At 39.8% G+C, this 16,994-nt stretch overlaps 1 protein-coding gene across 2 annotated transcripts in view; it reads left to right on the plus strand.

The window, feature by feature from the left end:
• Positions 1–16,994, plus strand: part of LOC149212060 (MADS-box protein SOC1-like) — a 332,389-nt gene that overhangs the window by 86,794 nt on the left and 228,601 nt on the right. The gene's annotated exons all lie outside the window — the stretch shown is intronic.

Consider the following 16,994-nt stretch of genomic DNA (forward strand, 5'->3'; position numbering starts at 1 on the left):
TGCCCTCGGCCGCCATCGGATCTTTGATCGCCCCTGCTGCGGATGGACTCGAGAAACTCATGCACAGGTCAAGGGATTTTTCCCTCTCTGCAGACACGCAAGATGCTCATATCATGAATGCCGGTGCCGCAAACACGAATGCTCGCGCGGATCTCTCTGTAGAGAGCTCTGGGGTAGCACGGCCTCAGCCCCCTGCTTCCACAACGAGCTTATGGAGCCATCCTCAGATTGCCGGCGCAGCAGCCAAGGGCGTTCAAGCAGAACCCCACGCAGCTTCTCCTCTAATCTTGGCTATTGGGAAGGAAAGGCCTGCATCGATTGACTGTAAGCCTCTTTCGCCCATGAGGCAAATCCAGGAAACGAAAACCAATCATCACGCATGTCGCCTCTCTACACAGATCTGCAAGGGAAAGAGGCATACAGACTTTTCTTCCTCATTCCAGATACAAATCAAGCTCATTACAGGCAAAACTATGCTACAATGGGTTAGCCAGACGGATCTAGTGCAGAATCTCAAGCATACACTGAGCATCAAACTGGGGATCCCCTCTGCAGCTCAACGGCTTCTCCACGAAGGTAAACAACTTGAGGATCCCTATCCTATTTCTTTTTTCGGCATTAAGAAAGATGCATCCATTATTTTAACCCTTCGCTTGAGGGGAGGAGCTGCTGGAGAGTCATCCTCAGCTAAGGCATTTTCATATAAAGATGCAGTCCATGCTAAGAAGCTTGAAAAGACAGATCCGCTAGTTCAGGCTCCACCCAAGCCTTTTCTGGTTGACAAATCGGAAGAGGTCCCCTCTGTTGAGATCTCTTACCTTGACCTAGCAGACGACACCCAACAATTCGCTGAAAGGGCCATCATCTGCAGATTCAATGGGCTCTGGCCACGCTCAAAGGATCTTTATGACTGGATCAAGGACAACTGGACTCACCGCTGCAAGATTTACTTCTGTGCAAAGGGATATTTTATAGTGCTGTTTGACAATCTCGAGAACTACGAAGAGGCCTTAGAAGAAGGCCCTTGGTTCATGGGTTCGGCAGGCCTCTTCTTAACTCCATGGTTCCCAGACTTTGATCCAGCTTCTGCAGTTATCACTAAAGCCCCTGTCTGGATCAGACTTCCAAATCTCCCAATTTACCTGTGGCGCACAGAGGTATACAGGCAAATAGGCAACACTTTGGGTTGCTTCTTAATGGGAGATTATGAGAGGGAACGGCAAGGTCTCTACACATATGCCAGAATTTGTGTGGAGCTAGATTTAAGCAAGGGATTGCCAGAGCAAATCAATCTCAAGATCAAAGACACTGTTTGGACTCAGCTTCTAGACTATGAAAACACTGCCTTTCGGTGCCGCCATTGTCACCTAACAGGGCACCTACAGAACTCCTGCCCATCACCGACAGCAAGATCGAAAAAGGGATTCTTCGCAAAAACCAAACCCAAGCGTTGGGCTCCCTGCCCTCCACCGCCAACTGGGAGCTCCAGCTCCCCAGGTTCGAAGGATGGGGAAAGCGATTCAGAACCGGATCAGGCGCCTCAGCCGATGGATCCTCCCATGGATACTATGGGACACACCCAGGACATAGCAATCGCCCAGAAACGCAGCCATGAGACCTCCTCTGAATCAGAAAAGGAATTCCCGATTACAGAGAATTCCAGTCTTCAAGTTGTCTTAGCTCATCCTCCCCATGATGGCTGGACAAAAGTCAACAAAAAGAAAGGGAAAAAACAATGTGTTGTAGTTTCTACCCCTATGGGGTAAAGGTCAGTTAGTCTGTCTGTGATTTCAAGTCATCTGCTGTAGCTATAAGTTTGAATCTTTTCTCCGGGACCGAGGTTGATGGATACATCATTTCCGGTCTGCCGGTCTCTTGCTTCTCCTGATTGTACTATATTTTCTTCTTAAGAGAATTAGTCTTTTATCGAGAAAAAAAAAATTATTTATACTCAATCAACTCATAAATATATACAATTTTTTGTAATAATATATATTAAAGATTTATAAGTAGATAAATTTAATATAAAAATAATGTATAAAATTTATAAAAAATATAAATATTTTTTTTTAAATTATTTTATGCTAATAATTTTATTAATAATCTGAAATTAGTTCGTGTAAAATTGATATGGAATTTGTAATAATTCTATAGAAAAAGAACCAGTTTTAAATCATATTAGGAAACATCAACCACCGCAAAATATTTCCCACAAAACTATTACATAAATTCATAAATTCGGTCAATTTATTATGTTTCGATATCTTCCACAACCAATTTAACATATATACATTATGTGACAACAATTTATTGTTTATGATGAGAAGTTAGATGTTTCAATGTTGCAAAATATTGCTTGTGAAACTAATACACGAATTCACTTAGTTTAAGACGTTTGGATGGTTTGAATATTCAATTTAACATTGTGTATCGTATGGGAATAATGTAGAGGTTTCAAGATTGCATGCCTAAATAGTTAAGAGAATCAGCACTGGAAATACATCTTGTCCTTGAGAAGCAGAATTGCTTGAATTCACTTAGTTTAAAATCTTTTGGTGCTTTTAATATTCAATTTTACGTGTATCTTATCGGAATAAAATAGAAGTTTCAAGATTGCGTGACTGAATAGTCAAGAGAATCAACACTTGAGAGAGAGCTTTTCTTGAAAAGCAAAATTAGATTTAGAGAGAGGCCGAGTCATTTATAAAAACTTGCTACATAAGTGATTTATGTGACCAATGTATCAATGCTCCTTGTTTGTTAGAGCTAGTGACAATTCAACACACGTATTAATATTCATGCATAAACAATGGTATCAAAGTTTATTAAAGGGCGTTGGGTTTCAGAAAAATAAAAAAAAAAACGTTATAAATATTCTTGCTTTAAATCATGTACTCTAAGTTTACGAGTGGTTACTGTTTCATTTTGTGTAGTAGAAAATTAAGGACTATCCACTAATAATTTACTTTTTCAAAACTAAGGATTATTTATTTTTATTTATATATATATATATATGAAAGTAAAAAGAATACTAAGATAAATGAATTTTTTTAAATTTATGTTAACGTTGTTATATATATAATCTTAATTTCTTGATTATTTATAATTTTAATTTTTTGATTATTTATATGTCATGAAAATTTTAAGGATGGAATCTTATATTAAAGTTTAGAAATTTTGACAAATATTTCTAGTTCATGATATGTAAATTATAAAATGTTTGGTAATATTTCTGTAAAAATATTTAGATATCTAATGATTTTATATTAGTCTATTTAAAATTTTGATGATTTTTGAAATAAAATAATCTTGTACTATAAAATTTGAGCGAATTATTTTTAGAAAAAAAAAAACATTGGCGAATCTTTTTTTGGGAAAAATCATCCAAAATTAGCCCACTTGCAAATATATATATATATATATATATATATATATTTTTTTTCTCGGTAAAAGACTAAATCTATTAAGTAAAATATAGTACAGACAGGAAGAGCAAAAAACCCGCAGACCGGAAATGATGGATTCATCAACCTCGGTCCCGGAGGAGAGATACAAACACAGAGCTATAGGAGAAGCAGAAGACCGACAGACCGGAAATGATGGACTCATCAACCTCGGTCTCGGAGGAAAGAAACAATCTCAGAGCTACAACAGAAGATTCGAGAGCAGAGACTGACTATCAGGCTATTACCCCAGCGGGTCAGTGACTACACCACAATGTTTTTTCCCTTTCTTTTTGTTAACTTTTGTCCAGCCATCATGGGGAGAATGGGCTAGGACAACTTGAAGACTGGAGTTCTCTATCTCCGGGGACTCCTTCTCTGATTCAGAGGATGAAGTCTCATGGGGACGTTTCTGGGAGCTAGCTGTGACATGGGTGTGCCCCATATTGTCCGGGGGCGGATCCATCGGCTGAGGCGTCTGATCTGGTTCTGACTCGCTTTTCTCCTTTTCCATACTTGGGGAGCTGGAGCTTCTAGCTGGCGGCGGTGGACAGGGTGTCCAACGCTTGGGTTTGGAATGAGCGAAGAGGCCCTTTTTCGTTCTTGCTGACAGCGATGGGCAGGAGTTATGCAGGTGCCCTGTTAGGTGACAATGGCGGCATCGGAAGGCCGTGTTTTCGTACTCTAGATACTGGGTCCAGACAAAGTCCTTGATCTTGAGATTGATGTATTCTGGCAATCCCTTGCTTAAATCAAGCTCCACACAAACTCTGGCATATGTATAGAGCCCTTGCCGCTCTCTCTGGTAGTCCCCCGTTAGAAAGCAACCCAAGGCATTGCCTATTTGCCTATATACTTCTGTGCGCCACAGGTGAACTGGGAGATTTGGGAGTCTGATCCATACAGGGGCTTTAGTGATGACTGCTGTAGCTGGGTCAAAGTCTGGAAACCATGGAGTTAGGAAGAGGCCAGCTGAACCCATGAACCAAGGGCCTTCGTCTAGGGCGTTGTAGCAGTGCTCGAGGTCATCGAACAACACTATAAAATATCCCTTTGCACAGAAATAAACCTTGCAGCGGTCAGTCCAGTTGTCCTTGATCCAGTCATAAAGCTCCTGTGAACGCGGCCAGAGCCCATTGAATCTGCAGATGATGGCCCTTTCAGCGAATTTTTGGGTGTCGTCTGCAAGATCAGGGTAGGAAATCTCAACTGAGGGAACTTCCTCCAATTTGTCAACCAAAAAAGGCTTGGGTTTGGGAGGTTCCGGGGGTGCTGGCATCTCAGGGCGAACTGCAGCTTTGTAGGAGTTTGGAGGAGCAGAAGAGGATTGCCCTGCAGCTCCTCCTCTCAAACGAAAGGAGAACACTAGAGAGCTGTTGTTCTTTATGCTATAAGAAGAGAGAGGAAGAGAATCTTCGAGCTGTTTACCTTGAAAGATAAGTCTTTGAAGGGCTGAGGGGATCCCAAGCCTATGCTCCAGATTAGCTTTGAGATTCTGTACCAGATCAGTAGGATTTACCCATTGCATGACGGTTTTGCCAGAGATCTGTGCTATTTGAATCTGAAAGGGGGCAGAGGAATCTTCAGAAGATTTCTGGAGCAGCTTGGGGCCAGAGTCTTGTGAGTCTTCCGCCTCTTGACGCATGGGGGTCCGCAGGTGAGAAGAAATCTTCTGCCTGAGATATTTATTGCCCCTACGCGGATCTGCCTTGAAGGGATCTGTGGATCCTCTGTAAAAACGCTGTGTCAGGGTGAAAGAGGACCAGATCTGCTCAGTCGAGAGCAGAGAAATCCTTGGACATCGTTTCTGTGCTCGGATATGGACTAGATCGCAGGGATCTGAGCCAAAACTGCAATAATTCTTTTGCATGTCAGATACTGTGCGCCCTCTTCTCAGTCGCTGCCTATTCCTTCCGATCTGTTGCCTGGGAGCTGTATAATCCTGGTTCTTGTTCCCAACGGTTAGATCCAGCCAAGATCTACAATGTTTGGCTCTCAGATCTGGTAGATCCGACCCAGATCTGCCAAGATTGGGCCTTACGATTTTAAGATGGGTCGGATCTGCAGCCCGCAGCCCCCCAATCTTGCATGCAGAAATCGTGAGGCGGTGCGCAGTAATGGAGTATCCAGCCCCTGACATTTTTCCGCCTCCGTGGTGGGTTCTGAGCCTGGAAGCATTTTTTGCGTGCGGCTCATACCTTTTAACGATCTTTTCTTCCGGATCTATCTTCATTTTCTTTGGCCCATCACGCATATGGTATTTTGGGCGAGGGCTTTCTGCCACGCCGGAAGCTTCAAACGTTGTCCGTCCTCTGGGACTCGAGGCCATGCCCGTGCTTGCAGCGTTTAAGTCATGATTATGCGCGCTCTTCTGGCTGAACCAGTGGATAGTAATGGCTGTGGCCAAACCAGCAGCGCCTTCTCCAACAGCCAAAGAGCCTGTGGATTCGATACCAGCACTTGGGAAAACCCTCGCGCAAGCCATTGCTCTCTCTCCTCTTCACTAATGCTTATTATGTTTTGGGACAGCCCACTTGCAAATATTAGCCCCTAAAATTTTCCTTATTTATATGGATAAAGTAAATAATTTTGGAATTGTAGCAAATATAGAATTTATGAGAGTGATGATATTTTTTTTCTAAAACGATTAAATTCTCCTTCATGTTTGTCCCCTTGAAAAACTATAGACAACATGGTCAAATAAGTGGGAATAATGTTAATAGTGTATAAAGTTATTAACCCTCAATGATGGTGGCTTTGGATGTTGGCGTTGATTTGATTTCGATAGTCAAAGGGTTGTTCCCTTGAGAGCCATGATTCAGTCATTTAAGGTTTTCTTATTTATTTTTATGTAAAATAAAGGGATTTTAACAAGCAATTCACGAAAACTAATTCAGGTCAATGTTTATCTTTAGTTGTGAGGAGGAAAGGTACAATGTTTCACCTCAAGACGAATAGGAAAATGGAGATGTTAAGATAAAAATATATTGAATACAAGAAGAATGTTCTCCCGTGACATGGAAAAAATAGGAAGATGGATTGGATTATTGGCTTATGAAGAAAAATATATATATATATATAAGAAACGAATCTAATTCTAGGAATTTATTAATAAAAATCTACATTCCATCAAACATAACAATTTTAAGGAAGATAAATTATTTGGTTGAAGAGATTGATATACCCACCTATAGGAAATTTTTGAATCAAAACTTTGTATTTGCAAGAGGTAAGGTATGGTCATTAGACACCTATTGTAGCCATTGCAACGCCCTCCAAAATCTTGGCCTGCATCCAATTTTGGAGCCTCCCTTAGAATTTTACTTTATGTTTTCAAACCCTCCGGGTCACCCCATAAGTTCGTGTTGAGTCTATGCACCCTCCTTGCTTGACTGTTCAACGAACATCTTTTTGCATGTTGGTCACAATGTCATGCTTGCATTCATGTTCTCGTCATGCACAAGGTCTTGCTTCGTGTGTACAAGTTGTATTCTCAATGTAAACATTTGTCGCACTCACACATGAAGTTGTATGCATTTTCGTGCAAGTGTCATCGCAATTGTTCAACGATCTATCACAAGCATCGCGCTTGTTGCTCGCACCGTCGATCAGTTATGCCGAGTATATGTTGTCTTGATTGTTTGAGGTGTTTTGTCGTGAAGTCATGTTGAGTATGTGTTTGCAAGGTTGCGTATTCACAAATTCACTCGCTCACACATTCAGTCATTTTGTTGAAGTTCTGACGACCGGACCACGCTATAACACCCAGGCCTCCAGCCTAGAATCGACTCGACCAACTGTCACCTAGAACAACGTAGAAGTGTCCAACAAGCCATTTCAATCTGCATTGCCCACAAGCTAATCAACCAACCCTCCTACTGGTCAACCAGAGAGTTTGACTGGGCAGTGACTCTGGGATTGACTCCCCCTCAAAAATTGCGCAAAAGTTGTAGACCTTGCCCACTCTGCTGACTGAAGAAATTGCGCAGACAGGTCAGACAGACACCCAGTGTCTGTCCCTGTCTCACTCAAAAAATTGCGCAGTTTTTCTAGTCAGCGGGCCGACTGCTCACCTAGAAAACTGCGCAGATTTCATGAGCAAGCCCCTTAACTGCCTAGCATCCCGCTCAACTTAGAAATTGTGCAGAGGTATTCAGTAGGTCAGTCTCCCAGTAATTGCACAATTTTTGTCCCCAGTAGTCCCTTAGCTCGTTGCCAGCTCCCTGAAAAAAATGCGCAATTTTTCTCGACAAGCCTCTAGCAGGGCACTGCCAGCGCCCTCCAAGAATTGCGCAGATTTCGCTGCCAAGCCTCTCTGCTACCCGCACTGCTTCCCTCCGGAAACTATGCAGATCTGCCCTCTAGCCGAGCCGGATCTCGCAAACAGTCACTACTGATCCGGATTGTCCATCTCAGTCTCACATCCCAGCTTGAAACTTGCCTTGTACAGTTTCATAGCTTTGTTCTCTCTCTTGGTCACCTGCATCCGAAAGCGAACAACAATGCATCATAGTAGACTAGGAGGTTTATGGATTTATTGTGTTACCTGCATTTGAAAGTGAACAACAATGCATGATGGTAGACTAGGAGGTTTATGTATTTGATGTCGTCTCTTCATGAGTGATTGTAGATATAGGTATACGGATAAGACATGATGCGACGACGGATGGGATGAACTAGGAGAGTACATGCAAGGATATGTGTTCGCGAACACACGAACGAACAATGCATGCGAGGAGAATTTTTTGCGAACGGACAAACATATCAAGCATGCCAAAGCACAAGCAAAGGAGCAACGTGCACATGCAACATCAATCGAACACCAGGACCATCGAAGACTCCGCACACCTTGCCATGTGGAGATGAAGCTGTGATCACAGGGGATTCACTTAGCGAACCTCTGACATATCACGTGTGTTCGAGACGTATTAAACAATACCCTTAATTTGACTACATATTGGAAAATCCCTTTAAAATCACATTATTTAACACCCTACCAATATGAACCCAATACAACTTCCCAATTTAAAAAACTCGTACTTTCACTACATATTGTAGGTATCCATTTTTTATACCCCTTTATATTTTCTCATTAACTTTAAGCCCCATTTTTATATTTTCCAATATACAAACCCTTTACCCCCTATATATCCCCCAATATATTATGTCATTTTTTCCTCAATATATATCCCCCAATATGAACCCACGTGGTATGATATTGCTCCCCCAGTGAAGCCCCCGTGGCTGTGATACACCAAGAGCACATCCATCACTCACCAGTGCTGCAGCTTGACACGGACACCAGCAGCAACATGGACATACCAGCACTGTTGTGTCGAGTTGTGTCATGAGTCATGTTAGCTACATCACTACTATGGGCCATATTGTGTAAATCAATGTAATGTAACATGGAAGCCCAAACAGACGATGCATGTGAGGAGAATTTTTTGCGAACGGACAAACATGCGAGGAGAATTTTTCGCGAACAGACCAACATGTCAAGCATGCCAAAGCACAAGAAAAGGATTAGCGTGCACATGCAACATCAAGCGAACACCAAGAACATTGAAGAATCCACACACCTTGCCATGTGGAGGTGAAGCTGTGATACACCAAGAGCACATCCATCACTCAGCAGCGCTGCAACTTGACATGGACACCAGCAGCAGCATGGACATACCGGCATTGTCGTGTCGAATCATGTCATGAGTCATGTTAGACGCATCACTACTGTGGGCCATATTGTGTAAATCAATGTAATGTAACGTGGAAGTCCAAGAGACCCACATGTCATATGAAGAGTCAAGTAAAGCTGAAGAGTCAAATAAGTCAAATAGTCATGAGGGAAGTTGAACAGTCAAAAGGGCCAGTTTTTCCCTTGGCTATAAATACCCTCTCATTTGTACATGCAAAGGACTTTTCACCTAGGCTCCTCCCACATAGCCTTGAGAGTCTATAGTCTTTTCTTTGAGGAGTGAATAGTTTCTCCAAGGCCCCTTTCACGGGGTTAATGATGTATGGTGTATGGATGTGTCTTGGAACTTTTGCTTAATTCAGAACCCTGATAACAGGGCAACACATTTTCACACATGTATTGTGACTGTTGTAAGAACTAATCGTGAACACCTGTAATGCATTTTGCTTTAACTTGTGTTAAAGCAATTGAACTCTTTCGGCTGCTCTAATACTTATATTGATGAAAATGTGTTGTATAAGTTGTTAACGGTGTCATGTCAGCGTGGGTTGCTTCACTGGACATCAGACAAAACCTTTCATGTAAACTTGTTATAACGACTGTCACACTCGCACGGACTGCTCCGCTGTGTGTTTACGTGCTATCTTCTCTTGTGTGTTCTGACTGTCGCATCCGTGTGGATTGCTCCTCCGGAAGCTGTGCTTGTCCTGTTGTGTTGTGTTTCTGAAAGAGTTGGGACTTTTTCCCTATCGATTGGAGACTCACTTCCACCCTCTCTCTCTGCGGTGAAAGAACCTTGACACAAGTAACACTATCACTCACCAGGCACGTGAACCTTGAAGACAAAGCAGACCACTCTCATGTGGTGACAAGCAAGAGCTAAGGCACACATTTAAGATAATGGCAACCGGGCCATCATACCGAATCAGACTCCTACACCAAACGGTGTGAGGTCTAGTTGGGACTTCATACTGGGGAGATCCCCTGAATGTTGGCAAGTCCAGCACCGTAAAAAACACCCAACTGCAATGAAATCCCATCTAAAGGGATGTTTTTTATTTTACTTAAAGATTGTAATTGTCTAAACAAACTCCAAGCATATTTCATTTGTTAAATGTCCAAGTGGAGGTAAATACTACATAAGGGATGTTGTTTTATTTTAGTTAGGGGTTGTAATACTATTTAAAGACTACATGGATATTTCATTGGGATATATAATATCAATAAACTATGTAAATATTCCCAATGATGATTAGAAGGAAAAAAATTTGACATAGGTAGGTTCTTTTCCCTACCTTGTAATGTTTCATAATAATAATATTTAGCTGATAAAATTCAAGAATTATATTAATTATAATAAATTAAATTAATTCATTTAAATGGATTTGTAATGGCCGATGAAGACTAATGTAGAATTGCGGAAAAATATCATTTGACATCTTATAATGTCATATCTTGTAGAGTTTTGAATGGTTGGAAGGAAAACATGATCTAGTTGCTTAATTTGATTTTTGGATTGGGTTGATGCTCAGTGATTTCCTTGTTTATTACTTTCTTTTTTATTATGTTTTAAAATAGGTGCAAATCTTAGGAGTTATTAGTGTTGATCATGTGGTAGGGGTAAATTGTGATTTCACTATTGAAATTGAGTACTCATTATGTAGGTTTTAACCCCGTACAAAAATTACCTGCATACGAATTCTAAAAGAACAGAAAATAAACAAAGGCGAGAGCATAACACAAAACAAATATACACAGAGATTTTCCCCTGCACCTCAAAACCGGGATCACCAGCTTGATTTTTCATTATGTTCCTTTCATATGTTACAATACATATATTTTTCAAACAAAGTATTGTGTTGTGTTCACATGTGCTATCTCTAGATATTAAATCATTAGATTATATCAAACTACAAGAATGGGGTTTTGAGATGTTTGAGGTGATGTATTCAATTGAGTTAATGCTTCTAAGAACTTCTAAAAAGGCAATACATCACTACAACTATAAGGTCATAATTTATCTCATAAATTAACACACAAAGAATAACATTTTTCTATAATGGAAATGAACATATATGGTTAATATCGATGTGACTTTCATCCCAAAAAACTTAGATCGATCATTCGATATGAATAGTTAATCATAATAATGACAATACAATCATTGATTTTTTTTATAGTTGTGGTAATGCTTACCCATTTCACCCTTTCTTGAATTTGTCTCAACTATAGTTGAATTGGCATTTGAAGTGTTCATCATTGATATTCCTATTGACATAAAAAGCTCCCTTATGTTTATTGAAGACTTGGGTCTTCTTTTGGATCCAAGGGTTTGCTTCATGTCTCCTCTACTTCATTATAAATGGACTAATCAATGTGAGGGGCTTTTTCGTCTAAGGTATAGTAGTCATATTTTTTTATCATTTGTCTCGAGTACAGGAACAATTGTAATCCAGGAAGGAGGAGGTGTTGTATCTTGGACAATTTTTAATTGGATTACCCATGGTTGAATGGACACACATTTGTGATCTTTGAAGATTTTTATTTTGGAATTGGATATGACTTTTCCTTGGGGAAGAAAGCCATCATTGTGTATAACAAAACACAATTTAGGTGGAGATATTTTTGAAAGTATTGCATACATTTTTATTATTTCAACAGTTTGGACTAGCATCTAAGGTCCATCAGTAAGAGCGAATTTGTTTGTAGTTTAAGAGTTGAGTTTAGATCAAGTTTCCACATTGTTGTTACATATATGTTTGCTAAATCCATGTCAATACTTATATAGAATATGTATCGAGCCATAAAGAATGGCTTTACGATCCAAAGAGATGAACATGTTATCACGTCGTAATTTTTGAGGTTGCGGAAAAATCACAGAGGTAACCACATAACCACTTTGGAAATTGAGAATCTAGCCCTTCCAATTTTAGAGAGGGATCTCTCTTTATGATTTAGCTTTGTTTGACTGAAGGTATTAGGCTAGCTATTAAATTTAGGTTTGGGTTTTTTGTGTTGTTGGGTTGAAATTGGGAAGAAAGGTCATTTAGGCAAATGGAGTCACAGGTTTGAGGTGATCAAATGTAGGTTTTACAGGTTAAACTTATAGGGCAGATTAGGCAAATTCACTGGATCCTTTAAGATCTATGGTGTGAGGGAGAGGAATAGATTTAGAGATCCAATTAAAAACTAGAGCAGTTAAGAATTCTAATCTTAATCTTCAGTGGAAAACATAAAAATTATTCTTAAGCCAAAGACATAGTGTATATTCAAACAAATTATGTTCTTTATTTTCTTAGAATAATTCAGATTTTAGAATCACATATGAGAATAAAAAGAAAACAAATTGACAAAGAGAGATGCACTTCACCAATAAAAATGACACAAGAATCCTGTAATGATTGCACTGTATTACTGAAAATTTGATCAATGGTGGCTCTGTGAGCTGCTTTACAATACAAGTCCTTTTCTTCAAACAAGTCCCAACCCTTCATACTTCGAATTATGAAGTACTTATAGAAAATATTACAAAATATCTTGATTCTAAAAATCAAGATAGGATCCTAAAAATATCTAAAAATTGATTACAAAAGTAGTACAAAAATTTAGGAATTTTCGAACTGTTGGAACTGTTGGCCCTATTGCTGAGGATGACTGTTGATGACTAAGCCTCCAAATTGGCTGCACTATATGCCTTGTTGTTGAAAAAATTACTCAAGTAATTCACACAGTTTGTCCCATCTATCTTCACTGGGGATAGAAAATTTAACTAATTTTCTATAGGCCTCATCCACATCTATGTACTTTTGGAAAGTTGGTTTGATGATGAACAAATCTCTGAGTTCATGACTGATGAAAAAGTCTAAATCTAAGACCTCCAGGAATTCTTTCCTTGTTATATGCCCCTTTATAACTGCAAATCTTGACTTGTCTTGGGCAATAGTGCATAGTTTCTCCTGGTACTCTGTCAAGCTCATGAGTTTATCTTCCTTACCAATCAGTGTTGGTAGACCTTTCCTGTTCATTACCTGCATCTTCTTATGAAATATTTGTATGCTGGTTTCTACATTTTGACATTTATTGTCCAGCTGTAGCATAAGGTTCCTTTTCGTGTGCATCCTCCTCACTTCTAAAATAGACTTTGTCCTGTCTTCAATTCTCAGCTGCGCTAATTCTTCTCTGTTTTTGGAATTCAATAATTTTATAAGTGTTGTTGCTTCCATAGGTTTCTATCCCAAGTCTATTTTGATTTGCCTTATTACCTCTTTGGACCTCTGTGTCAATTTTTGGTGCCAAAAAATAATATGTATGGAAGGCCCTATTTCTTTGATGGCTTGACTAATTTCTGTCCATATGTTTTCTCTAGCTTGGGCCAGAGTTTGAGCCATAACTGATTCACTTTACAATTGCTCAATTTTTAGATTAAGCTAATGGGTTTTCTGCAACTCTGCTACATAAAAATTATCAATTTTTAATTTCTGTTTTGATAGTGTTGTAAGCTGAGCTTTTAACTTAGCAATTTCTAGTTCCTGAAGGGACAGATCGTCCATGGCTTTAACAAGTTCACTTGCAGAATCTGATTTCTGTGTTGGTGTTGAAGTTGATGTAGATGCTCTTGGGGTTGTGGTTACTGTAATTGGGACTGCTGTAAGTGGAACGATGGCCAACTCTACTACTTGTTGTTTTTCTTTGAGCAGTTTCTCCAGTTCTACTTCCATGTCACTGCTCTGGCTGTTTTGTTCAATCACTGTCCGGAATATATCCTCTTTCTGCTTTTCCATCTCTCCTACTTCCTTAGCTTGTGGATCTTCTATGGTAGGCAATTTTAGTTGCTTCCTCAATGCTGCTATATCAACATCCTTTCTTCTCACAAGCTCTTCTGTTGCCTTTACATCTTTGGGATTATATCCTAGTTTGATCACTGGGTCTTCTAGTGACTTGATCCTGGTATCTTTGGCTAAGGATGAAATCCTTTCTAGCTTTAGTTGTGACTGTGTGTCTTTTAATGATGCCCGTTGTTAGGGTCCTATAATCTATAGGATCTCAAGGTGATTGAGTATTTCACATTTTGCAGATTTTATATTGTTCATAGATCTTAATATTCAATTGATTTCCAAGAAAAGAAAAGAAAATAGGGTATTAAAAAAAAAAAAGAGAACAAAAGAGAAAAAAAAAACAGAAAAAGAAAAGAAAACCCTAAATATTGTACAATTGATATAGTCTAAGCATGATTGAACAAATTTCAATTTCTGTTGATAGGGTAGAAAATAAAGATCTACCAAACAGTTCAAGCTTGGCAAATCAATAGCTAGGTAGAAATTAAATTGGTTCAATTGTTCAATCTAGACCAATAGGAGAGATAAGTGATAGAGTAGGTTAGAAATAAAAAAGGGAAAAGTGAAAAAGGGTTTGCAAGTCCAAATGCACCCTGCAAAAAAGGGAAAAAATGTTAGATTAGAAACAAAGGGTAGGTAGATTGAAATAATTATAAAGGGAAAAGGACATGAAAAATTCCTTTTAATGTTTTATTACATGTTTCATGTGTTTTTCCTAATGTGGAAAAAAGAAATAAAAAAAAGATAGGGGTCTTATACTATACTCCTAATTTCATTCTATACTCTGCCCCCCATTTCATTTTCCAACCTCACCACCCACGTGCCCATCACATCAACGATTACCCATCCCGCACCTTCCGTCAAATCCCCGCACTCCATGATTGGTCCAACGGTCCATATGAGTCTTCAGCCCCCACCCACCCTCCGAACGTTAATGCCGGGGGGGGGGGGGTCCAAAATCAGTGGTTTCTTACTGCCTACGTGTCGTGCTACCATAACTGCGCACCCCCTCCACTAGTTCCACTTACCACACCGTAGGCCCTCTGAAAAGTGGTTTCTGCTTTCAAACAAACCACTCCTCCGTTATGACCGTTCACCAATCCCGCTACTCCGTGACACCACTCTGTCCCATCCACCTATCACCTCCATTCCCGCGCTATACTGTTGCACATTAAATTTGATGGACCGTTAGCCAATGGGCTCGCGCCACTCCATGCCACTTTCAACAGGAAATCTCTGAATATTACAGAGGCATCATGTTTCAATCATTTATCGAATTTTGATATGTCCTTTTTACTTACGGTTGAAAGAGAGTTTGCTCAAGCATACTCGGAGAAGCAGTTGACACAGTCAAATTATCAACACAGTTGCAGAAAGCCGCACTTGTCTGCGTTTAATAGATATTCCCCTTCTTGAATCCTGTTTTCTACTCATTCCCTTTTTGTTTTCCCTGTTTGAGTTCCCTCTTCTTCTCAATCCTTTTCTAATTGCAGTTCACCTGCAAATCCAAAGACAATACATGTTTAAAATTTGTAGAAGATAACCATGCAATCGAAGAAGAAAGAACATGAGCTGTGCAATCCAATGGTGCACCCACAAGTGGATTTGGACCATATTCCACTTGCAAATAGAGATTTCAAGATACATGAGACCATATCCAAATTTGACCTCTTTGACATCTATTGCTGGTGGGAGGATAAATTCATTGATGGAATGGATGATATAGGACTCAGGTACACAAATTTTACTTTCTACCTTTTTCCCAAAACCCATAGCTGCCCAGAATTGATTAGAAAATTTCAGTCCTGCTATAGCCCACAACAAAGAGCAATAATAGCCCCCGCAGGGGAAATATTGTTCACTATTGATGCTAAATCCATAATTCAGATGATGCAAGCTCCTATGAAGGAACCACTCATTTTTCCCATGAAATCCTCAGTGAAATGTACCATAGACTAGACTTTGCCAAAAGAGCTAAAACCCTAGAACTCTTCATCATTGAACAAACCCCACTGCGTAGCAAAAATCCCCCATATTACTTCTATCCTTTCCTTGATAGAACCAGGCATATAGTCACTGTACTATCATATCTGCTAGGCTATTATTCAGATCAGTGGCTTGATGAGGCCATAATAGGTTTCCTGTCCATATTGTCATTTGATGCAAAGCCCTCTATCTTGTTTAATTTTAGTCAGTTCTTAGCAGATACCATCCACGAGAAATTCATAAATTTCACCACAGAGGAAGTGTTTCAGTATTCTTCAGTATTAGTGTACATGTTTGTTTATTTTTAGGCAGATAGATTTCAGTTTGTAATGAGCAAGTTAAATGAAGAAGGTGAACCCCAATCTGTCATCTTCTGGACAACCTTGGTGATGAAGGATCAAAGGGACTTCACATACAAAACATTCATAGAAATGTTTGTCCATCCAGCTATGAGCCTCCTCAGCGGTACAACAGAACCTAGAATTAGTGAAGAAATTAAAAGGATTATGCAGCTGACAGACCAAGCAAGAATAAGAGATTGGTACTTGTACCAAAACTACACAGAATTAAGGGTATATGGATGTGAATTGGCCCCTTACAAGCTGCCAAAGTTCCTCCCCATGAGGATATTTGCACTTGAGTATATCAGGCAGATGATCCATGCAGATGAAGTACATTTTGTAGCAGCAAAGAAGAAGTCTCAATTTAGGATCAAATCCCAGATTGGCCCTTTTATTTGCAACAGTAGGGCAGCATGTGAGGAGGCTGACAAGAAATTGAAAGAAATGAAGTTCACTCACAGCTTCACATGGTCCTATGACCCATGGGGCATCATCTCCAAGAAAAGGGTGGAAAACAAATCAACACCTTATATTCACACTCACATGCCTGAAATAGAGAAATTCATGAACCAGATAGAGTGGATGCCCGAAACCTTGCAAGAGGCTGAGGAGCAAATACTTTCTTCTTCAAGTGCACAGACTCCTAGGCAGCAAGAAAGGCAGAGTACAGAGGACAGACCAGACAAGGGAAAGG

This window comes from Pinus tabuliformis, chromosome 1_1 (genome assembly GCF_031772625.1).
Source record: "Pinus tabuliformis cultivar Carrire ecotype Pingquan chromosome 1_1, CPIR1, whole genome shotgun sequence".
NCBI lineage: Eukaryota > Viridiplantae > Streptophyta > Pinopsida > Pinales > Pinaceae > Pinus > Pinus tabuliformis.